The sequence below is a fragment of the Trachemys scripta genome, chromosome 2 (genome assembly GCF_013100865.1).
Source record: "Trachemys scripta elegans isolate TJP31775 chromosome 2, CAS_Tse_1.0, whole genome shotgun sequence".
NCBI classification, from domain to species: Eukaryota; Metazoa; Chordata; order Testudines; family Emydidae; genus Trachemys; species Trachemys scripta.
This window is the reverse complement of record NC_048299.1, coordinates 190041462-190066503: the sequence shown is the minus strand read 5'-3', so window position 1 is coordinate 190066503 and position 25042 is coordinate 190041462.

The following is a 25042-nucleotide window of genomic DNA, read 5'->3' as shown; positions in this document are numbered from 1 at the left end:
AAAGAAACTGTAGTTATAAAGGTATCTTCTTTCATTTATGCTATGGGGAAGCAGGCAGAGCATATGTTTAAATCCATTGACTTTTCTGAAGAGTAACGAAGCTGACTCTGAAAGGTTTATATATCTCAGAGAAATGTGGCTTATGAAAAAGCATGTTTTCACTGGAGAATTCAAGAGCCAGGGGAAATGATGAATATTATATAAGAGCTCTGCATAATTTGGCTGAAAATTGTGATTTGGGGAATGCAAAACATGAAAATATCAGAGACAGGGTGGTTATTGGGATAACAGACAAAACCTTCCACAGCAGCTATGATGGAAGAGAAATTTGATTCTAGCCACAGCTACTCAAATAGCAAAGCAGTCTGAAATGGTGAAACAGAACCTAGAAAACTTGAAAAACCTGAAACTAGCTTAGAAACTAAACAGATACTTGAGTGTTACTATTAACAATCCCTGAGGTAAGGAGAGAGAATTCTCAAGCTAAGAGGGTCTACCTACATGCCCACCCACATGCACAAGGTGTGGAGAAAGCCATATCCCAAGGGATGATGCATGTGCTGCCCTTGCACACAGTATAATAAATGCATGAAATATGGACATGTTTCAACTGTCAGGGAGTTGACTCATATTACAATCAAGAGCCGTTGTTTCTGGGAACTAATCAGTTGTGATGACACAGAACCTGCGTGTAGAGTGAAACTGAATATTCAAGGCAACTATTGACTTTAAAATTGATTCAGGACATGAGATCACAGTCATCTCAGAAGGGGCTTACCATTACTTTCAACCCCTTCCAAAGCTGAAGTCACCTGACACAGCTCTGACTTGAGTTCAACACAGAAACAACTTATAAAAACAAAAGCCATGCATTTAGAGTGTATGTGATCAAAGGACCACAGACCAACAGCTTCTCAGCCACATCATGGCAGTAATGATTGTGCTAATGGGAAAGGTGGAAGAACTCAATGGAATATTTGATGATATCAGACTTTTGGAATGAGATCTAGTACAAATAACCTTAAGACAATGCTGAACCATATAATGTACATAGACCTTGCAGGATTTCTATCCCATTAATTCATAAAGTGGAAACTGACTTAAAGAGAATTAAATGGATTGACATAATCGAAAAAATCTGAGCCAACAGCATGGTGTACCCCAATGGTACCAGTGAAAAACAAATATGGAAAAATACCAATCTGTGTGGATCTTGAAAGACTTAATGAAAGAGCTGTGAGAGAAAAGTATATTCTCCCAACGCTGAGTGACTTCCTCCCCAAAGTGCAAGGAGCTACAGTGCACTTCCCAGCGAACAAGGGAAGATAGGAACAGACACAGGTCAGGACTAGAGGGATCGGAGACTAGATTACTAGATCGCACTGTTGCCAGGCAACGGCAGGTGTATGTAATTGGAGACTCTTTACTGAGGAGATTGGACAGGCCTGTGACCAGGGCAGACCCGGAGAACAGAAGGGTGTGCTGTCTACCGGGCGCAAGGATACGCGATGTGGACCTGCGGTTGAAAAGGATCCTAAAAGGAGCAGGTAAGAACCCCTTGATAATCCTTCATGTAGGAACGAATGACACGGCTAGGTTCTCGTTAGAGAGAATCAAGGGAGATTATGCCAGGCTGGGGAAGACTCTCAAGGAGATAGAGGCTCAGATTATCTTTAGTGGGATTCTGCCTGTTCCGAGGGAAGGGCAGCAAAGGGCTGATAGGATTGTGAGAATAAATAGTTGGCTAAGGGAATGGTGCTATAAGAAGGGCTTTGGGATGTATGGCCACTGGGAGGCTTTCGGGGACAGACACCTGTTCTCGCGGGATGGGCTTCACCTGAGTAGGGAAGGAAATAGACTTCTGGGAGGGAGGCTGGCTCATCTTATCAAAAGAGCTTTAAACTAGGAAGTTTGGGGAGAAGGTTGGGAGTTAATCTCCACGCCAGATTCCAGTATTGAAAATCTGAGTGAAATAAGAGGAGACATAGCCGGGGAGATGAGATTGGACATAGGAAGGACAGGGGGGACAGACACAAAGAGGCCCGCAACATACAGTGCTACTAATGGGAGACAGGCTAAACGACATACATTAGGGTGTTTGTACACCAATGCGAGAAGCCTAGGTAATAAAATGGAGGAATTGGAGCTCTTGGTCCGAGAATTGAAACCGAATATCATAGGAATAACTGAAACGTGGTGGAATGGCAGTCACGACTGGAACGCAGGTATGGAGGGGTATGCGCTGTTTAGGAAAGACCGGGATAAAGGTAAAGGGGGGGGGTGGCATTGTATGTCAATAGTGAAATAAGCTGTAAAGAAATAATAGTGGATGGAATAGATAACACGGAGTCCGTCTGGGCAATACTCACACTGGGTAAAAGGACTACTAGAGCCTCTCCGGGGATAGTGCTTGGGGTGTGCTATAGACCGCCGGGATCGACCCAGGATATGGATAAGGAACTATTTAATGTATTAAGGGAAGTAAATACTAATAGAAACTGTGTAATTATGGGGGACTTTAACTTCCCGGATATAGATTGGGGAACAAACGCTAGTAGCAATAATAGGGCTCAGATGTTCCTAGATGTGCTTGCTGATCAATTCCTTCATCAAGTGGTAGCTGAACCGACGAGGGGGGAGGCCATTTTAGATTTGATTCTGGTAAGTAGTGAGGACCTCGTTGAGGAAGTGGTAGTGGGGGACAACTTGGGCTCCAGTGATCATGAGCTAATTCGGTTTAAACTAAATGGAAGGAGTAACAGAATTAAGTCAAAGACTAGGGTTTATAATTTTAAAAAGGCCAATTTTAACAAATTAAGGGGACTGGTAAGGGAAGTGGATTGGGCAAATGTATTAAGGGATCTAAAGGCAGAAGAAGCCTGGGATTACTTTAAGTTAAAGATGCATGAGCTGTCAGAGGCCTGTATCCCCAAAAAGGGAAAAAGATTACTAAGCAAGAGATTTAGACCGAGCTGGATGAGCGACCGACTCAAAGGGGCGATTAGGAAAAAACAGAAAGCGTACAAAGAGTGGAAGAGGGGAGGGATCAGTAAGGAAACTTACCTTAGTGAAGTCAGAGAATGTAGAGATAGAGTGAGAAAGGCAAAAGGCCGTGTAGAGTTGGACCTAGCGAGGGGAATTAAAAGCAATAGTAAAAGGTTTTACAGCCATATAAATAGGAAGAAAGCAAAGAAAGAAGAAGTGGGACCGCTGAAGACTATAGCCGGAGAGGAGATTAAAGATAATCTAGGCATGGCGCAATATCTCAATGAATATTTTGCATCGGTGTTTAATGAGGCCAATGAAGGTATTAGGGATACTAGCACCATTACAGAGGGGCATACAGGATGGGGGATTACCACATCTGAGGTAGAAACAAAACTTGAACGCCTTAATGGGACTAAGTCGGGAGGACCGGACGATCTTCATCTGAGAATATTGAAGGAATTGGCGCGGGAAATAGCAGGCCCGTTAGCGATAATATTTAATGAATCTGTAAACTCGGGGGTGGTCCCGTTAGACTGGAGAATAGCTAACGTGGTTCCTATTTTCAAGAAAGGGAAAAAAAGTGATCCGGGTAACTGCAGGCCTGTTAGTTTAACATCTGTAGGGTGCAAGGTGCTGGAGAAGATTCTGAAAGAGAAACTAGTTGAGGACCTTGAGGTTAATGGCAATTGCGATAAATTACAGCATGGTTTTACGAAGGGCAGATCGTGCCAAACGAATCTGATCTCCTTCTTTGAGAAAGTAACGGACTTATTAGATAAGGGAAATGCGGGGACCTAATATACCTGGATTTCAGTAAAGTGTTTGATACTGTACCCCATGAGGAATTATTGGTTAAACTGGAAAACATGGGGATCGATATGAAAATCCAGAGGTGGATAAGGAATTGGTTAATGCGGAGAATGCAGTGGGTCGTATTAAAGGGTGAACTGTCGGGTTGGAGGGAGGTTACTAGTGGAGTGCCTCAAGGTTCGGTTTTGGGACCCATTTTATTTAATCTATTTATAACTGACCTCGGAACCGATTGCAAGAGTGGGCTGATAAAGTTTGCGGATGATACGAAGGTGGGAGGAGTTGCAAATTCGGAGGAGGATAGGGATATTCTGCAGGGAGACTTGAATGAGCTTGTGAATTGGAGTATCAGAAATAGGATGAAATTTAATAGTGAAAAGTGTAAGGTGATGCACTTGGGGATGACTAATAACAATTTTAGTTACAAGATGGGGACGCATTGGTTAGAAGTAACGGAAGAGGAGAAGGACTTAGGGGTCCTTGTAGACCGCAGGATGACTATGAGTCGACAATGTGACATGGCGGTGAAAAAAGCCAATGCGGTCTTGGGATGTATTAGGCGAGGTATATCTAGTAGGGATAAGGAGGTCCTGCTTCCGTTGTATAAGGCGCTGGTGAGACCTCATTTGGAGTACTGTGTGCAGTTCTGGTCTCCCATGTTTAAAAAAGATGAACTCAAACTGGAACGGGTGCAGAGAAGGGCGACTAGGATGATCAGAGGAATGGAAAACCTGTCGTATGAAAAGAGATTAGAGGAGCTTGGGTTGTTTAGTCTGACAAAGCGAAGGCTGAGGGGGGATATGATTGCTATCTTTAAATATATCAGAGGGATAAATACAAGGGAGGGAGAGGAATTATTCCAGCTTAGTACTAATGTGGACACGAGAACGAATGGATATAAACTGGCCGTGGGGAAGTTCAGGCTTGAAATTAGACGAAGGTTTCTGACCGTCAGAGGGGTGAAATATTGGAACGGCCTTCCGAGGGAAACGGTGGGGGTGACGGACCTGTCTGGTTTTCAGATTAAGTTAGATAAGTTTATGGAGGGAATGGTTTAATGGTAAAACATAGTAGCCAAGGAAAACCAAGCAATGGTACGTAAATAGCATAATGGCCAACAAGGGTCAGGCTAGAGACTCTTGCCTACATGCTCGGGGTATTACTGATCGCCATATTTGGGGTTGGGAAGGAATTTTCCTCCAGGGTAGATTGGCTGAGCCTCTGGAGGTTTTTCGCCTTCCTCCGCAGCATGGGGCAGGGATCACTAGCAGGAGGGTCTCTGCCGATTGAAGTCACTAAAACACAGGATTGGGGACTTCAACGGCAGAGTCCAGGGAAGGGTCTTGTGGCCTGCAGCATGCAGGGGGTCAGACCAGATGATCATAATGGTCCCTTCTGACCTTAAAGTCTATGAGTCTATGAGTCTATGAGTCTACAGTATTCTCCAAGCTGGATGCCTTGAGCAGATCTTGGCAAATCCCTTTAGCCAAATAAAGTGATAAACTGACTACATTTCTCACTCCCTTTAGGAGATTTTTCTTTTGAAAATTACCTTTTGGGATTAACCAGTGCATCTGAAATTTTCCAAAGAGAGATGGCAGAATTCTTAACAAACACAAATGGAGTTGTAGTTCTCCTGGCCAACATTCTGATATATGGATCTTTGATGGTAGAACACAACAAAACCCTCAACCCTCCTAAGCCTAATCAGTCAATCTGGACTGAAGCTAAACAAGGAAAAATGCATTTTCTGCCTCCCCCAAATCGAGTTTTGGGGACAGATGATAAACAAAGATGGAATCAGTCCTAGCCCTGAGAAAGTAAAAACATTTCAAGAATACACCAACTAATGTACTAGAACAGAGACATATACTAGAAATGGTAAATTACCTTGGTTGATACCTACAAGACCTTTCTACAGTATCAGAACCACTGAGCGAATGCCAACACATCTTAGCTATGGGGACAAAAATCAATACATTGACTTCAAACAGGTAAAAGAAATGAGATCTCAGCTGCTCCAGTTCTCCAGTACTATGATGTGAATGAACCCACAATCATCAGTGCAGCTATGGCCCAGGTGTATTGTTGCAACAACATGGCTCTGAGTAGAAGCTAGTTGCATCTTGCTCTTGTGCACTAACAGAAGCAGAAAAATGACATGCACAGATGGAAAAGAAGTGCCTGGCAAGTGTATGGGCATGTGAGAACTTTTACAGATGTGTGTGTGTGGATTGGATTCATTTACACTGATAGGCCATTAACCACTTATTACCCCAGTTGAAAATGCCTGGATCAAACACTACTGAGATGCCAACATCTGGGGCTACAGTTAATGCTATTTAATGCAATTGTTAAGTATATTCCTGGAAAAAATCTGGTAGTAGTAGACACTCTGTCACAGAGCCCTGCATTGCACTCAACTACTTATGAGATCAAAGACAATGCAAAGACTACCTGAATGCGGTGCACACATTCAGACCAGTGTCTGAAAAGACACTACTCTAGCTACAAAAAAGCAACCTCAGACACACAACTTCAGGAAGTTCTGAGTTATATTAGGAGCAGCTGGCCAAAGTATCTAAAGGATATTAAGGAAGTGACAAGAAACTACTTTGTGGTGCATGGACAATAAAGAGAGTCAAATGGACTCATGATTAAAGGGAATTCCATCATAATTCCAAATGAAATCAGAGGAGAGATCCTAAACTTCATCCATGAAGGATATCAAGGATTAACTAAATGCTGTGAAAGGGCATTTGTTTTGGGGAATTTTTTGCTTGAGCAAATCATCTCAAGGATGCTCTCCCTAGCAGGAGGTGTAAGCCCATGAACTCTAGTAAGCAAGTATGCAAAGAAGAAAGGAAGTAGCTGGAAATCTCAGGTTATAATTCTGCTTTGTATTCTCATGCAGGCATAGTGGCAACTGAATAACATTACTGCTACATGAGCACATTCCTGAGTGTGTTTGTCTGGCTGAATGTGTCTGGATTGAATACCAAGGAGAATATGCTGGGGAGTCAAATACTGGGCCTCTAACTTCCAAGGTGAACCACAAATGTAACAGCCCACTCTCTCATTTCTATCTCCTGTTCAGATGGGCAACAGGAGAGGTTTTAAAAATTAAACCTATTCAATATCTCTTAATTTCATGTTTTCTGTTTAATTATCTATAAAAATATAGCCCCCTTAAAGCTGTAACTGTTACATAATTAAAAAAAAATACAATCCTTATGTTTCAAATGTTATTCCATGGCAGACTCCCTCTGCTGCCAACTTCTGATAGTTTGCATTTTATATCTCATTGAGCTTCACTAGAAAGAAATACAGTTAGGTTTTTCATTAAAACTAGCATCTGCAGTGCAGTTAAATATTTAAATCTGCTGCTTGTCTGATCTCAGTTATTAAAGATGCAAGAGACAATCTTTAACCTTTTAAAGGTAGCTTATGTTGGATGAAACAAAGAATTCCAGAGAGCTCATTTAAATCTGGGATGTTCAGGCACTGCACATTGCTAATAATTTCCAGCATTTAGATCACATGAAAGCCGCAGTGAATTCATACCAATTGTGTATCAGCAACAAATTTCAACCTCATTGAAAAGGGAAGGAATGTTTCAGTTTTTCATTTTGAAATGTATTTTGTGTTATATTTATAAAATAACACTTAAAAAATCAAAACTGGAATGAAACGTTTTGATTTGAACTAAACAAACATTTTGATTGACCCAAAGAAGTGTTTCATTAAATTTGTTTAGTGGAAAAATTAGAAATATTTTGGTTTTATTTCAGTTCATAATGAATATCAATTTTGAAATGTTGGAATTCTGAATTTCCAGCAGCTCTGCTGATTAGAGCTGTGGGGCAGAGGAGGTAGGAACTTTAATGACTATGTGACAGGGTGTCCCAGAGCTTCGTGGATTTCTGCTGGAGGCCCCACTGCTCTTCTGTGCCCACCCCAGGAAACAGTTTTCTGTAAGGAAAAGAGCAGAGAGTATTAGACCTCCAGGCTTGCCTAGAGAGCCATCACAGAAGCAGCCATTTTTTGGAATCATTGATATCTGGTCCTCCAGCAGCTAGAAGGCCCAAGGACAAGCAACAGCCAATCAAGGCCCAGCAGGCCAAAATAAAAGGAGTTGCCTGCTGTTAGTAAAGGCAGTTCCTGGCTGGAGCCAATAGAGTGAAGAGGGGAGCTCACTAGTCTACTGCCAGAGGAACCAGACCAGACCAGACCAGACCAGACCAGGCCAGGCCAGGCCCGGCCCGGCCCGGCCCCATTTCACATGACAATCAGTGGCAGGAGAATCTCTCCCAGAAATTTGAGAGATTATTTTGTTTATAATTACCCCTGAAGGGTAGGATTGGACCTTTTGTCATAGAACTTGCATGGATATTAATGTGAATCATCTGGCTAATCCTTCTTGCAAAAAATTGAAGAATCTGGCTAGATTTAAAGTAAAGTGTTATTCAGCTACGGTATCATAACCCTGGGTGAGTGGAAGGCACAAGGGATGGGAAAGATGATACAGAAAATTTCATGTCTAGTTCAGAGGTTTTAATCCATTCCAGGTTGATATTGAGAATGGTATTACCATCTGACAGCTGTTCAGGGGCTATCTGAAATTAATGTAATTTCCATCAAATAGGTGTCAATTAACAAATACCACCACCACATTTGGGTTCTAATTCAGCAACGTATTTAACCATGGGCTTAATCCCATCCTTGTTCAGAAAAAAAAACTTAAGCACATGATTCAAGATACCCATGAGCTTAAGTATTTTGCTGAATAGGGAAGGACTGCTGAATCAAGGCCTTATTGCTAATCAACAACTGTCTCAGCACAGAGGTCAAGGCCTGACTGGCATCAGAACGGGGTAGTTTCTCCAGGCCAATGACTATTTTTGAGAATGAACTACCATTTCACACAATGGGAGGTCCCTGCAGGAGTTGAGGCTGAACCACATTAGCAGTGCACTGTGGAGAATATTGTACTGATAGAGTAGGCCAAGCTCCCAGATAAGCTGATATTAATGAAACAAAGTATTTCTAGGTAAAAAATGGTAAACCTGTTTTCTTTCGTAATTTGAACAGGCGGACTCTAAAAATGATGTTTACCAAGCTGAATTTTGAAATTAGAATCATAGAAATATAGGGCTGGAAGAGACCTGGATAAGGCATCTTGTCTGGGGCTGCATTCAGGCAGGACTCAGTTATATAGGCCATCACTGATAGGTGTTTATATAATCTGTTTTTAAAAGCCTCCAGTGGCTGAGATTCCACAACTTTCTTAGGTAATTTATTCTAACACTTAACTACCCTTATGGTTAGGAAGTTTTCCCTAGTGTCAAATCTTGCAGCAATTTAAGGCCATTATTTCTTGTCCTGTCCTTGGTGCTTAAGGAAAAGAATTTATCCTCCTCCTCTTTATAACAACCTTTTACAGACTTGAAGATTATTATTGTGTCCCACCTCAGTCTTTGCTTAAACTTTTTTTACTTAAAGGCAAGTTTAAAAAAAGAAAAAGAAAGAAAATGGCTACCATTTGTAACTTAAAAAAAAACAAATAGAAAGTAAAGGAGAGGTTCTAAGTATGGAAAATATTCTTAATTTGGAATACTGTGCTATCAGCAAATGCAGGGAAAGACATCTGATGAATATCATAGTGTTGTCTGCCCAGAACTGGGCCCCGAGATGGCAAACAGGGGTTCGTTGCCCGGTGTGCTTGGCACCAATAAAGACACCGAAGGGAGAAAGCAAGCCAAGTTTATTTCAGAGCTCTGAAATGGCACTAGGAGACCAGCATGTCTCAAATCAAGTGCAGCACATACAAATAAAATTTTCCCTTTTATATTCCAAGCAGTTTCTGTGTAAGCCTTTGTTCTGTTACTCCCTCTTACCCCTTCCACCCCTCCCTTCTCTAGCAGTTACAATTAGAAAAGTTCCCATTCGTCTGCTTATCTTTTGGCCTTGCAAGGCCTGTTTACAGCAGCTGCCTGCTAGAAAAGCTGACCCTTACATTTCTGCTTCAGTATGTAAGTAGTTAGCACAGAAGTAGGTGAGAGTTCACAAGATGGAGTCACTGTGGTTCAGGTAGGCCCAGAGCAGAAGAGCTTCATCGGCACCTTTGGCCTTCCACTCTCCCGAGTTACCTGGTAGCTATGCCTAGTGACACCAACAATAGTCTCTGCTTCCTCTGGTAACGTGATGAACTTGAATTTTGGTGTTTTTAAATTTAACATTTAAGATTAATTAAACAAATTACTTTTCAGGGGGGTTTTATATGTGAAGGATGCATTACTACGCATTACACAAAGTATCACACACAACATAGTATGATATAGTTTATTTCCATAAATTCCCCTCTTTCTAAAATATAAATTAGGTAATTATTAGCCCTAACCCCTAACCTAAAGCTGAGTTTTGTTTACAGCGTAAGTGAGTTGTGTATTGATTTGGATACTAATGCCACGGCATAAGCTAGATATTGGTCAATATTTATTATTTATTCAGTATTCATGCAGAAGTTAGTTATATTTGTTGTTATCATCAGGTATTCCATAGACGAAACATGGAGGCAGTCTTGAACCTAAAGCATCTCGCAACAATATCTTATAAACAGCACCTTATTTGCAAACATGTGAAAAAATACACTGGTTTTGCTTCTAGTGAACAGGGATTGGCTACAATATAAGAAGTAACCAATGCAAGACAAACTCATGGATTTCCAAAATAGAGATGCAATTGACTGAAGAGCTCTTAGAATTCTATCACTACTTTGGCAGAAAAACTGCCATGTGCATAGATAGAAGGTAAAATTAGCAGCCTTCATAAATCCATTGAAGCTACTTCTTCACCCAGTAAGGGTGATCTGGAAACTCAATCTTGTGTTGTAATCACCAAAACCTTGACAGTGCTTTAGAGTAAGGTCCCCACAGTGAAGTGGAGTCTTTGCATTTTCTGCCAGGATGAAAGTTCCAGAGAAAAACTCTTTTGTAACAACATTCAAAATGAACAAACAAATACTTGAAGCAGGAGAGTATAAACATGAGCCAGATATGTTAGCTGGTGTAAGTGACTCTTAAAAGGGAAATTACCACCTAACTGCTAGAAGCATTTCTTGAGGAAAAAAAAACAAAAATACTAAGCATGAAACCACTCACTGACTTGGCAATGGTCTGGCCTAGAAATGAGTTAAAACATTGTGCTGAAAAAGGCTGTGTTTTGGAACTTTTATGGGTATGAATTTGTTACTGCTTTCTCTGAAATGAAGCTGGTGGAACGGTCCTGCACTCATTTGTAAGGCATATGACAACCTTCAAAGAAAAATGTATTCTGCATCGTGATGGTGCTTACAAGTTCATTGTCTTACATGATCAATCTGCTTCGGAAAGACAAACATTATTAGTGCCTGTCAAATTCCATCACCCCCCTTTCTCTAAATTATTAGACAGTGCAGGAGAAGAAAATTTATCAACCATTCCAATTTACAAGACCGAGCTGGAAGATGTATTTCTGTCAGTGCTACACATAGCACTGAAATTATGCGTGCTCATCCTGGATATAATGGGCTAAATGTCAATGAGGAAGAGGCACTAGCCTGTGAGTCAAAGGGTATACATGTTTTTACAACTCCTCCTGGGTACCTAGTCTGTTCTTGAAGTAGAGAAATTTGAAGAAGGTGATGAGGAAGATGAAGAGGGCACAGAAGATAATGTTGTAGAAGTACGTGAAGATAAGAAACAGTAATCAAATAAACAGTCCAGAGTGTTAAGTATTGCACAAGATTTCATCTACAGTGTAGATGGAGATAAGAAGTGGAGATCCAAACATGCTGAGCTTGGAAGCACTTTCACCAGCCCAGAAGATCACAAACTTGTCCAGATGTTTCACAATGTTGAGCACTGTATCAGCTACAAGGACGTACTTCAAGTTGACACAGCATTGGCCAAAAGTACACTGATGACGATGAATGAGGATGGAACAGTGAACCCATAAAACTTGGTTAAAATTTACCCATTGCACTGCAGATAATATTGATATAAATTAGTGTACACTTGATGGACAAAACACTTTTCATGCGACACAGTATGCCTGGCAGAGTGAACCTATATCTGATCTGATACTGACTTGAGTCAACAAGTCATGCTATACTGAATATTCCAGATGCAATAATCATCTTTCCTACTAATACCACAGATGGTACAACAGAACCAAAATTCAGTGAACATATCCTGGCAGAATGCTTTAATGGATAAATAAAATGATTGTCAGCTTTGAAAGCACAAGCACAAGGACATGGCATTTTTCCTCAAAGGCCAATTTGAAAATCCAAAATCTGGTGGGACAAGTTTTAATGAAAAGCACAGTAACAATAATTCTCCATTATCTGCATACAGCTACATGCCTATCATTTAGTCTCCTGCTGGTGAAGTTGATACACCAAATGCTGTCGTGGAAAGACTTGCACAAGTCACTCACATCGTCAACAGAAACATGTAGTCTTGACAGCGGATCAAGAACTTTCCCCTGATCTGATGGAGCTAAAATGGACTGTGTCAGAATATAAAGATATCCTGATTGCATGCTTAAAAGGTCTGCACATAACAATGCTGGTCCTAAAAGTGCTGGGGCATCATAAACAGGATTCTGGATTGATGTGTGTGTGCACTGAAAGAGGAATTTTAGGTAAACAAATGCTAGAGCATGTGATTGCTGGTAAAACTTACACAAAAGACATTAATGTCCACAAGATCACTCTACAGGTAGTGTGGCAACTGCCATTAACACAACTCCTGAGCTATCTACAGCAACATGACAAACTCAAAGAAAAGGTCCTGAATTTTGTTGCAACATTTGATGCTGCAGAAAATTACAATAACCTAGTGTCTATTCTTTCATATCCAAGTTTTCATGACCAGATGGCATCATTTTTGCTGAGCAACATGGATAACCATCTAAATTTCCAGTACTGATGGCAGTACAAGTTATGGTGTGTAGTGTGCTACTCTTCACCAGAGCTCAACGGGATGGAATTTGGGAGCTCATCTGTATCCCTTCAAAAGAATGCTTCCATTCTTTCACTGATATGATCACACAAATTATGCTTGATGGCGATCTGTGTATTTGGAAGAAATGAACCCGCTCCCTCTGGAGGTACTTGAAGAGTTCCATAGATGCAACTGAGTCTTGAAGAGGTACAACTAGAGATTCAATCAAGTAGAGCCAGACCACACCCAAAAGCAGCTGAATGCCACTGGCGAAAGAGGAGGAGGAATCATAGGTATCACAAGAATGGCCTCAGCAGATGGGCTCTGTCATGTAATTGACATGTCCAGTTTGCAGCTCAGACTAGAAAAATGTCTAATCTTGGACCTGATGACCAAATGACTTGCAATGAATCCACACCAGAATGAAAGAAGTGTGATCATTTTGATGAAAATAAAGTAATAATGACACTTCAAAGATTCAAATTATTCACTATTGAGCCAGCCTCCAAAACACGGCAAAACATTACAATGAAGGATTTGGCAACAAAAGTGATTGAGGAAGATCTGCTGAATGCAGAGATATTTGGCCAGGAGTAACTGAATACCTTTGTTAAGGAAAGGCTCATGACACATAAGGAATGAAGTGCCGATACCAAATTCCACGATCCATTAAAAAGGCAATGGATCTGACATTTTCCACCCTCTGGTTTTCTTTTCCTTTCCAGCAACATAAAGGCAAGATAGTCATAATAAAGGCTGATCATCTCATACTACAGCAGATCATTACTTCCTATAATGAAGGAAGGATTGTGGATCTGCACAAAATAATGCATCATGAGCTAATGCCAGTTCTATATGCTCTTGCTGAGCTAAACAGGCATCTCAGAGTTGGAAATAAGTCTTATGATAGATGTTTTAACCAGAGACATGCCCTGTGTTCCTGAGATAATGCTTGATAGTACATCCTCTCTGGTGACTGATGGCCAAGCACATGTAATAGCACTGGGAAAACTTCTTGCATGTACAACCTTTGGTGACCTTGCAAACACTTTTGTTGAGTCAGTCCTTCATTCTGGCCAGCATTTCAGCTGGATTGATGTAGCCTTTGACAGGTACAGACAGTATTCCATTAAAGGAATGACATGGCAGGCACTCTACAAAGCTTCTAGGCCAATTTGGAAAAATCATTGAGAACAGATCTGTTCCACTTCCCGAAAGCTGGCCAGACTTCTTGGCCCATCCTGAAAATAAGACTGATCTGGCTTGCTTCTTCTCTGAAGAACTCCTAACCAATGCTCTACAAAACAATGGTCATATCTGAAGAATTAAAAGAAGACACTATGGCTAGCTCATCAAACTCAATTCTGAATACAAGCAAGTTGCAAGCTGACCATGAAGAGGCAGACATCAGGACTGTAATGCACTGCATGCATACAGATGCTGAGTGTGTTGTCGGCACAAGACACTGATTTTCTTCTTCTGTTTTTGGCATGCTATGACAACATGCCCCACAGCAAGTTGTGGATGAAAGCTGGAACATCAAATAAATCCCAAATATATTCCTATGTATACTATTTGAGAGAAGCTTCTGCCTGTATTTCTTCAAGCAGACATAGAATCAATACTCTCCTTCCATGCACTGACAAGTTATGGTACTATTTCCTATATTGCTGGGAATAGCAAGAGAGCTGCTTGGACAATATTCACAGAGAAATGTGGACTCAAACTTGTGGAAGGAAATTGTACAGAATGAAACCATCATTTCAGCAGAAAAGTTCATTTGCAACATATATAATTTCCCTGATGAGGAGAACTGGCACAAGTGATATTGTTCTCCAAGGGTCTCTCATCGGAGGCACTGCTCCCAACAAGTAATGCATTGGGCTATCACAGCCAAAGCGCTCACTTTCAAGCATGGTATGGAAGTAGGCAAACTGCAACAATCCCACACTACCCTCTCAAGAGAATATGGTTTGGACCAAACACAATGATGAACTGGTTGTCATTGGAGCCAATTCCCAACAGCTGTGTAGAGATTGTTACCTGTGGATGTGTCAAAGAATGCATATCACAATGCTGTAGCTGCAGAAATGCCACATTGGTCATGCACTGGGGCCTGTAAATGCAAGGAGTGTGTCAGCACCTGTAGGAACCATTAAATTGTACTTGTCTAAACAATGTACAGCACATATAGTAACTGTTTTTTCTGGAACCAAAAAACGTAGAAATGTACTAACTTAAAAATTTTGAATTCCAATTTAGAAGGTTAAATATTCAAAATTCAGCTTGGTAAAGATAACTTGTTTGCCTACTTTTCCTTAGAAATGACTCTCACATCCTATTTTATAGAAAATGTGCCCAGTTTACCTGCTCTGAGAGGAAATAGAAGACTTCAGTCTCCTGTAATGTCTTTATGTACTATATAGAGCCCAAAGGTATTTCCCTCCCATTGTGCTGCTGGCTTCAGAAATCTAAACCTGCCTTCTGACTGGCTCCCTCAATAAGGAAGGTCCTATTTAGTCAACATGTCCAGTGATATTTTCCAATATAAGGGATTGTACTAAATGTTAGTGCTTGGTCACTTTGTGTGAAGTTTCTGTCAAGAACTCCACAAATATTGCCTCTCCCTTAATGAGTGAAAAACATAAAACAGCCTGGAACATCTTTTGGATCTGTTTGGCAATACATGAATTCCATGTCTGATACTATCAAGCAAAAATTATGCCAAGAATGTACTGACATCTGTTGCCACAACAGAATCAGTGGCATCATCTGCTCAATAATAGAAAGGAGATCAAATGAGCAGTAAAAAAAGACTTTTAAAATCTGTTAGTCCTGCTATGGATTTCCCAGTGTCTGTACATTCCTCTGATGTAAATAAGGCATCTATGTTAGATATTTACAAGATAATACTGTTGCCCAATATAAATACCAGGTACCATGAGCTGGGGCAAGGAAATAAAGGTCAGGATCTTTCCTTAGATGATAAACTCTTCAGGGTAGGATCTGCCTTTTATTATGTGTCTGTACATTATCTAGCACAATGGGACCCAACATTTTTGGGTCTTTGAGTGGAACTGGAATTTAAACAATGCTGCAAATACAGAATGATGCAAATATGGAATGCCCTTTGCAAAACCCTTTATTTCACCTCTGTGTGCTTCAGTTTCCTGATCTGTAAAATGGGGGAGATGTTATACTTATCCTTCCACGATTAGGGTGGAATTTGCTTAGGTAATGTTTGTCAAGATCTGTGAAAGAGTATAGTGTCATGCAGTGTGTAGTAAATGCTAAGTATCATATTCATGGAATGTTAAGTATTAAAAATGCACCCCAGTCCAGCCACAGAGGTGCAGAAGTTTGGAAATCACAGTGCCTTCAATGGACAGATGTCAATTTATAACAGCTGAGGAACTAGTTATATATGCTTTAAAGTTTTGTGCTTCTACAAGCAAACTTGGCTTCTAACTAAAGCAGTTAAACACTTCAGCATAACCAAAATTAATTACATGCTTTACATAATCCATGGCATGTGTATATTAGCAATGGAGATATTGAAATGTAAGTAGGTCAGAGCTAAAGTTTGTGAAATGTAAAATGTGAAATACTGTCTTTACCTAAAAGGATAACAGATAAGTGTAATAGAATAATTATTTAACTTATCTTACCTCATCCCTTTCAGACTTTTTTCATGCTCCAGGTTTGTAATTGTAATATTTTGTTCTGTAGTGTGTATAAGGCTTATATTAATCAATGGAGTAAATTTTCTTTAATTTAAAGGAAATTTTACTCCATTGTTTAATATATGTGGGAATACTAAAGAACACTTACACAATTATAACTAAACACATCTAACAAAGTACATTTTGAGAGGCATTCTCCTTTGTGTTTTTTTTTAGGGAGGGGGTCTGTTCTCTTACAAGCTATTTTCCAAAATTCACACATTAACTCTCTCCTAGTTATTATTGAATTTATTGCTGATGTAATTATTTCTGTCCTGAAAAACTGCATAAATCTTAATTATAACAACTGCTAAAATACACTCAGGTTAACAAGCATTTTACTGAGCCCTTTCATATCATTCACTTTACAAAACAAACAAACAAACTCCAGTTAATTAGGCTGTTGTTGTATGGCAGTCTCTCTCCTAACTTCATACTGGGGGGAGAGTGTAAGAAATATATTCAGAACATGGGAAAGTCCCTTGAGTTGCCCTGTGTTATGTTATGTTAAAAAAAATAAAACATGGAAGTGACTGTCTTTTAATAAATGGTTTACAGTATAGGATTATTGCACATTGTTGAGAGGGGAAAGCTAGTGTTGCAATTAAGGTGAAAACTGGGAGAAGAATGTTTTCAATTACAAACAAACATATTATTTAGAAACAGTTAAAAACAAACTCATATGAATGCGAAGTTGTTTTGTCCATTTCATTTGGAAGTGATCCCTTCCCCACTGCAATCAAAATTGAAGGCCATGCCTTATTTTGGCAGGCTGCTCCATCTCCTAAAGGAAAACTCAGTATGAGATAAATAGAGGTGCTCGCATGAGGATAGATTACCTGTGGGTATAGCAACCCTTCAGGTGGGCTTAGGAGAAGGTAAATTCTGTAAACAATTAGCTGTTCTCTATGTAGGTCATGCCCCAAGCCCCACAGATCCTCCTGGATGAATAAGACCATCCTCTGAGCCAGCTCTGTGTCTCCAGAACTATGTACTCCCACTCCAGCCCACTTTCTGGCAGCACAGAATCTCTCTACTTGGAAAGATCTGTCAGATGACATTGGAGTTTCATTTTTATGAACTGATTAACTGGATGCCAGTGAAGGGACTGAGATTCTTGCTGATGTTACAGCTGGGGACCCACAAGAGCCAGACCAGAGAGTTCTACCAAAAAGAGCAGCTGAAAATCAGAAATGGTCGGGAAACAAGCTGGAGAAAAATCTGGGTAAGGAGAGACTAATGAAATCACTGAGGTAAAAGAGACACAAAAAGTAACTGGGAAGACATTAGTGGTAAAGAGGAGATAAGAAAAGAATCAAGCAAGCACAGGTAAAGTCATGTGGCTTTAAAGTGAAAAGTGTGAACTATGTTTTAATTACTATTCAGACCCAGGGAGAAATGACCCATTTCACTTTGAATTTCTCATCTGAGAGAAATTTAGGATCTGATTCCATTTTATACCAGTTTTATTCCCACTGGCATCTCCTGTGTGGTGGTTATTCCATAATTGTCCACTACAAAGTTTCTTGAACCTTCCTTTTTAACCTCTAGCACCAGCCAGCTAGATGGATCACTGGTCTGATCCAGTACAGAAATCCCTATGTTCTTGATTGTAAGCTCTTTGGGGCAGAGTCCATGTCTTTATGTGCACTTTGTTCAGCATTTGGCACACAAGGACCCTAATCCCAATTGGGCTTCTTGGTATTAATGAAATATAAATATAGCATGCAGAATAAGAACAGAATCAGGTCTTTAGCATTTATGTCTTGTGAAGCTTTTTAACATCCTCAGTCCCAAAGTTATGCCAACAAATTCCATCCAATCAATTGTAAGTGAAGGGATGCCATCCAGGTGGATGGAGACATACTGTCAGCAAGTGGAAATTTCTGTTAGTCCCATGGGTACCGATGCTGTCAACACTGAGCTGTAGCGGGGGCTCAGCCAAGCTAAGATGACAAGCTAATGCTTAGCTGCTTCAGGAATAAAATATAGTTTAAACCTTAGCATGTTTTTTTCCCTCAGAGTTGACAGGTAAGTGATTCTTTTTATATATATATAAAAGCAATTGCTTTTCAGGCAAAACTTTGTGTTTCCTAAAAACATTTACGTGTTTAGGAAAACTGAAGGGAAATATAGGGATTTTAGGATATCAAACATGAAAGAGCTTTGCTGAACTCTTATTTTCAGTAAGTCTCTATGTTTACTTTAGCTTCTTAAAGGAAACTTCAGTTATTTATTATTATTTATTTCTTTTGTGATAGCACCTCAGAACTCCAGTCATGGCCCAGGGCCCTGTTGTGCTAGACATTGTACAACCACAAAACAAAAAGACATTCCCTCCCCCAAAGAACTTACAACTTAATTAAAAAGTGCCAAATTCCCAAGTCTTTTCTCAGAGAAAGCTCCCAGTGATCTCACTATCTAGTCAATGGGAGCTCAGCTCGTATAAGGATTTACTCTGTTATTCAGCAATCAGACATTAGAAGGTTCAGCAATGCATTTTGTGTATGTATGTATGTTTATCCAAACTTATTTATAAATCTCATCGCATCAGACTCTCTCAGGAGATTTGCAACACCTCTTAGTTCTAGATAGCTGAGAACTATCACAAGAATAGTTTCTCTTACAGTATTTCTGAACTTCCTCTCCCATTGACTAAAACCCTTTACATGCAGAAGTGCACAGTTTAAAACAAAAAAGAAAAACCAGATAACACTTGAGAACCTCTGCAGCCTTTTTCATTCTGTCTGGTTCAAACAGTGGGAGATGGTTGGGTCTCTGTATTTTTTTAATCCAATTTTTTTTTCCAGTCCCTCATGTATAGCTGCTATTTGTCTTATTTTTAAGCTATTTTCTTCATGTAAACTTATAAAGTAAAGTAATACAGACGCCCCCTGGGTTACGCAAACCCGACTTACCAAATCCGCACTTACAGAAAAAGCTCCATAAGCTAGAAATAGGAGGGTTTTTTTGGTTTGGTTGGGGTTTTTTTGGGGGGGGGGGGCGGGGGATTCTGTGTGTAATGGTCGGGAATACGTTTTTGACTTACGCAAAATTTGAGTTACGCAAGACATTCGGGAATGGAATGCTTGCATAAGTCATGGGAGCGTCTATACAGTTCAATAGTATTTGAGTTTCTCTCAAGCAGTCTGCATCCAACGTTGGCAGCAGCATCTGTTGCCAAACTGTTCAGTGAGATCTCCAGGTTGATTTTTAACTAACAGGTGTTTATTTAATACAGAATTTATTTTAAAGGTTGTTCTACTGTCAATTGTTATGGTACCACCAATGACAAAGATGTTTTAGGAATAGAAATTACCCTGGCACTTAGAAATAACACATTATCTGTAATAGGAAAATGTATTATGAAGGGGTGAAAATCTCCCCTATGCAAACACAGCACAACTGGAGAAGGAAGTTTTCCTACCTGAGTCACAAGCACAAGAAAGTGAAAATTTCAGGCTTAGCGTGCTAATTACAGCATCCCTCTGCTTACTAAAACAACCTGCCCTAATAAGGGCATAAAAACTAAGTATGCCAGCAATTTGCATGGGCGGAATATGAGCCCACTCAAGGGTTCAGAATTCCTGGAGGGACCGGAATCTTCTTTCAGTTTCATGTCTGTTTACTGTATCTTTTAAGACCAACTAGGGAGAATGTGAGAAAATTAACTCAGCTTTATAAGCAGTGAAGCTATCACACTAAGAAAAGCTTTACTGTATGAAACTGAAAAGCAGATAATAGCTTCAGTCTATGTTCCCATGCATTTCTTAAGCCAATATTTTGTTTATAGTTATTTTGTCACTAAAAAACACCACTACCAAACTTCTGTAAGACAATTACAATAAAAGTTTACACTAACCAGTTCTCAGAATATGTGTCTGCTGATAGAATGGTAATAAAACTGCTTTTGTTCAGCATGGTAATCATCTGTCTACAGCAATGGCAACCAGAATACGTGAAATGCTTACTCTTTCCTTGTACGGCAGAAGAACACGAGCCAGCAAGAGATCTCCATGGTACAAGGCATTGTGTAATGTGTCTGCAGTCATAGCTTTTTACACAGAGACTCCTGAATTAAAATCAACACCTCTCCCTTCTAAATTTCCTGTTATGTGGGCGTGTCAAAAGAGAAGCTGGTCTCACTTATCTGCTGGAAAAGAGGCTGGTTGATGAGATGGGTATATGGTAATTTTGTTGAGGAATTCTGATGGTTAACAGATTCTTGTTATTGATAGTAGCAGTTTTAGTGTTACTTATGACCTTGAATTACATGTTATGATTTTCACATTTTTGAATGAACTATATTTTATTTTAATTAGTGCAAGACACCTGTAATATATCTAAATAAATAGCATTGTGTTGATGAGAGAATCAAAGGGTTTAAAGCATTTTCATACTAATATAAAGAGAGCATATTTGTGTGAGTGTGGGGGGGGGCGGAAAGGGAAAAGATATGAGTAATTTCGTGTCTGTACCCCTCTATTCAAGTTGTCAAACCTTGGCTTTGCTTTTCCTTGCATTCCTTTCTTCACAATGGAGTCTCCTCCCCTGGTAATTATCTTTCTTTCTGCAAGAGGAATATTGTTTGTAATTGTGATGTCTTGCTCAGGCACCTAGAAGTGTGAGTCAGTGTGTCGCTTCTCTGCCTCAGCAAGGGAGAGTTTTACTGGCTATTAGACTGTATGTCAGCTCCCTGCCATTTCAGACTGTCTGCCTCCTCAGCAATCTCCTCATGACTCAGAGTCTGTTACCTGAAAGGCAAGGTTTAATCAGTGAACCCCAGTTCCCCAGACATGTCTCCCTGCATTGTTCAGTCCCTCTCACTGGACACACAGAAATTATTACATTTGCTGTCTCCAAAAATACAAAGCACACGTTAGATGAAGACTCACACTTCACTTCAATATACAGCACTGAGACGGTTTTGTAATAAAACAAGAATAAGTTATTAAAGAATAGAGATTTAAGAGAAGAGCAAAAGGGACAGGTGTGAATAACACACGCTTTCTAGTGATTAAAACATAATCTTAGCAGGTTACAATCTTTGCCTAAGCAGTTTTCTTACTCAGATCACGTTACCAGCATCTCCAGCCCTCCGGAATCAAACAGTGTTGTTCCCTAACTGATGGATTACCAAAATGCCTTTTTCTTCCTTTTATATTACCCAAAGTCCATTATCTGTGCCTCAAGAGCCAGGAAGTCATGGGTTGCAGATTCTATCCCCCAGTGTGATATCTAAACTGTCTTCTCTGCAGTTTGTTAGTTTGATAGCCGTGTTTACTTTATATATAAATGTACTTTCATTGTCTTTTGCCTGTAACTAAACCGGTCAGGTAAATACACATTCCTTTGCCTAGAGCAGGCTGGGATTATAAACTGCGTCCCCCAAAACACGTTTAAAAAATGTATTTCCAGCATACACACATCTCTTTGTACACAACCTTTATACACACTATGAAGTGATTTTAAGGACCAGCGTGGCATATGATACCTTTTAGATACATATTATGACAATGTTGGGTGGGGGGGGGGGGATATCAGGCCTGACGAGATAAAGGGTGGGCCCCCTGCCAATTGGCACTGTGGGACTCCCAGTGTCACATCTCCTCTCTTACAATGCTTCAGGAGGGTCAGCCATTGGCTGAACCATAGGCAGTAGCTCAGAACCTTCTTTCCTGTCTGGGAGAAAATCTGCTTCTTCTTTTGTTTGATCACAAACTTGAAATATCCATAAATTCCTGATATAGTGTTAATATGTACATTTCACAATGACACTAATCACTAGTGTGTCACCAGCTTTTATAAAAGGCCTTACACAATGCACTTCATTAGGCCTTACATGATACACTTCATTCATGATTACACTTCAAAACTCAAAAGGTAATAACAAAATGTTTTTTTAAGCACATCAGAAGCAGGAAGCCTGCTAAACAACCAGGTGGGGCCCTGGACAATTGAGATACAAAAGGAGCACTTAAAGATGATAAAGTCATTGCAGAGAAACTAAATGAATTCTTTGCTTCAGTCTTCACGGCTGAGGATATTAGGGAGATTCCCAAACCTGAGCCATCCTTTGTAGGTGACAAATCTGAGGAATTGTCACAGATTGAAATGTCACTAGAGGAGGTTTTGGAATTAATTGATAAACTTAACAGTAACAAGTCACCAGGACCAGATGGCATTCACCCAAGAGTTCTGAAAGAACTCAAATGTGAAATTGTGGAACTATTAACTATGGCTTGTAATCTGTCCTTTAAATCAGCTTCTGTACCCAATGACTGGAAGATAGCTAATGTAATGCCAATATTTAAAAAGGGCTCTAGAGGTGATCCCTGCAATTTCAGACCGGTAAGTCTAACGTCAGTACCGGGCAAATTAGTTGAAACAGTAGTAAAGAATAAAATTGTCAGACACATAGAAGAACATAAATTATTGGGCAAAAGTCAACATGGTTTCTGTAAAGGGAAATCATGTCTTACTAATCTATTAGAGTTTTTTGAAGGGGTCAACAAACATGTGGACAAGAGGGATCCAGTGGACATAGTGTACTTAGATTTCCAGAAAGTCTTTGACAAGGTCCCTCACCAAAGGCTCTTACGTAAATTAAGTTGTCATGGGATAAGAGGGAAGATCCTTTCATGGATTGAGAACTGGTTAAAAGACAGGGAACAAAGGGTAAGAATAAATGGTAAATTTTCAGAACATAGAGGGGTAACTAGTGGTGTTCCCCAAGAGTCAGTCCTCGGACCAATCCTATTCAACTTATTCATAAATGATCTGGAGAAAGGGGTAAACAGTGAGGTGGCAAAGTTTGCAGATGATACTAAACTGCTCAAGATAGTTAAGCCCAAAGCAGACTGTGAAGAACTTCAAAAAGATCTCACAAAACTAAGTGATTGGGCAACAAAATGGCAAATGAAATTTAATGTGGATAAATGTAAAGTAATGCACATTGGAAAAAAATAACCCCAACTATACATACAATATGATGGGGGCTAATTTAGCTACAACTAATCAGGAAAGAGATCTTGGAGTCATCGTGGATAGTTCTCTGAAGATGTCCACGCACTATGCAGCGGCAGTCAAAAAAGCAAACAGGATATTAGGAATCATTTAAAAAGGGATAGAGAATAAAATGGAGAATATCTTATTGCCCTTATATAAATCCATGGTATGCCCACATCTTGAATACTGCGTACAGATGTGATCTCATCTCAAAAAAGATATACTGGCATTAGAAAAGGTTCAGAGAAGGGCAATTAAAATGATTAGGGGTTTGGAACGGGTCCCATCTGAGGAGAGATTAAAGAGGCTAGGACTTTTCAGCTAGGAAAGGAGGAGACTAAGGAGGGAGATGATAGAGGTATATAAAATCATGAGTGGTGTGGAGAAAGTAAATATGGAAAAGTTGTTCCCATACTTGTTCCCATAATATAAGAACTAGGGGCTACCAAATGAAATTAATGGGCAGCAGCTTTAAAACAAATAAAAGGAAGTTCTTCTTCACACAGCGCAGCCAACCTGTGGAACTCCTTGCCTGAGGAGGTTATGAAGGCTAGGACTATAAAAGGGTTTAAAAGAGAACTAGATAAATTCATGGAGGTTAAGTCCATTAATGGCTATTAACCAGGATAGGTAAGGAATGGTGTCCCTAGCCTCTGTCTGTCAGAGAGTGGAGATGGATGGCAGGAGAGATATCACTTGCTCATTACCTGTTAGGTTCACTCCCTGTGGGACACCTGGAATTGGTCACTGTCGGTAGACAGGATACTGGGCTGGATGGACCTTTGGTCTGACCCAGTATGGCCATTCTTATGTTCTAGTACAATAATACTGTATACAATCAATTGATTCAGTTGTTTATTCTTTTGGGGTTCAGACCCCTTTTTCTCCCCCTGGGTTGTCTGGACCTTGATTGTCACAATAATTTATAAAATTATGACATTGGAAGAGATGGAGAACTGGAGACAGAAATAAATAAATAGTGAAATGAGAAAGACAGGCTAAAATAAAACAATCATTCTTCCTGTACTAATGGAGAAAAAATTGCCCATAAAATGATGATGATGCTTAGAGCCTTTTTGCTGCAAACTTTAAAATAAAACCTGGTAAGCAGGGCTGGCTCCAGGCACCAGCTTAACAAGCAGGTGCTTGGGGCGGCCAAGGGAGAGGGGTGGCACCTGCGGCAATTCGGGGGCGGCAGGTCCCTCACTCCATCTAGGAGCGAAGAACCTGACGCTGAACTGATCGCAGCTTTTTTTTTTCTCCAATTGCCACAGCCAATCGCGGCTTTTTGCTTGGGGCAGCAGAAATGCTGGAGCCGGCCCTGCTGGTAAGTATTAGGGTATTAGTATCAAATTGGGGCTTGGAACTAGGAAAAAATATGGAAAAGTAATTGAGGCTAGCAACAGCTGGTGAGAGGAGGAGGAGGAGGAAACTGACAGCCGAGAGAGAGAGATCAGAAAATACCAAAAAATACATCAGTGCAACCATCTCTGACATGAAACTCTTGTCAATTTCACTTTATATCAC